Source organism: Silene latifolia, unplaced genomic scaffold (assembly GCF_048544455.1).
Source record: "Silene latifolia isolate original U9 population unplaced genomic scaffold, ASM4854445v1 chrun_scaffold_16, whole genome shotgun sequence".
Lineage (NCBI taxonomy): Eukaryota > Viridiplantae > Streptophyta > Magnoliopsida > Caryophyllales > Caryophyllaceae > Silene > Silene latifolia.
This window is the reverse complement of record NW_027413123.1, coordinates 10601297-10602637: the sequence shown is the minus strand read 5'-3', so window position 1 is coordinate 10602637 and position 1341 is coordinate 10601297.

Sequence of the window (1341 nt, the reverse complement as noted above, 5' to 3'; positions counted from 1 at the left end):
TTTCAAGGCTAAGGAACCTATCTCTAGATTGGATGTGGATGTAACACCCCCACTTATTCAGGAGCCTTTAGCTAGACATTCCCAAATAAATAGGACTGTTACCATCTCGGTTTCCCGAGTTAGTGAATAACAAAGTACAACAATACCAAAGTACTTTAAATTAAAACCTAAATGATTACATGTTTATTACAAATTATCCAACTAAAACTAAGTATAAATATTTACAACTCGCAGCGGAAATAAATAAAGTGATATAACTATTCTATGTGATCTAGACTTCATCTACGGTTCCAAGTTTGGCTCTCATCCCAATGCTCCCAAGTCAGCTAACCTTTAGTACCTGTCAAAACTGCTCCCCATAAAACGGTTCACCGCAGGTGTTCACGAATACACAGTCAACCACGAGGTTGAGTAGGGACTAACTTAACAACGCACAATAATAATATATCCAACTCAGCCAAGATAATCGCATGTTTTGGTAACACCCATAACCTTCAACCATCCATGTTAAACTCCAATCACCTCTACTCCTCCCCAAACTCCGTCTTAACGCTTCCTCAGCTCCGAATGTGCACATCTCCCTAGTAGTGACCCTACTAGAGAAGAGACTCTGAAGGGCGGCCAGTGATCAACTGACGCCACAAGGACTAGCGGTTGCTCAGACCGGTCCCTTCAAATAATAACCAAGGACTAGCGGTATATCGGTCCCTTCCAATAATAACAAAGGACTAGCGGTATATCGGTCCCTTCGACAAATAACTCACAAGGACTAGCAGTTCGGTCCCTTCAATCAAAATACAATAATCGCCAATACTCATAAAGAACCCAACTCCATCTTCTCAATTCCACATTCATAATCACAATCTCAATATATAAATCAACCACGTATATATAAACAATTAACAATCTCATAAATGTAAGTTGAGTAGGATAATCCCTACCTGGCAAGCGATTCCAACAAGCAGCTCAAACGATCCAAATATTAAAGTAATCCGAACCCGAATTATAATTTCTTCACAAATCGTCAACTAACATAAATATTATAACTTAATTATTTATTGGTTTATTCCATTTATTTATTATATTTAATTATCCAAATTTAATTATTACTATTTAACTCATAATATTAATTTAGTTGATTACAATTTAACTTAATTAATTATATTCCCGTATAACGACTACGTAAATCCGATTTAATGATTAATTAAACAAACCCATAAAACCCACACCCAATCCCGTGAAGACAATCCCACGTCCATACTTATAATACAATCCCGTAACAAACACAACCCCACAACCACGGTTTTACCGTGTCCCTTACCTCACCAAAACCCGCGTCCC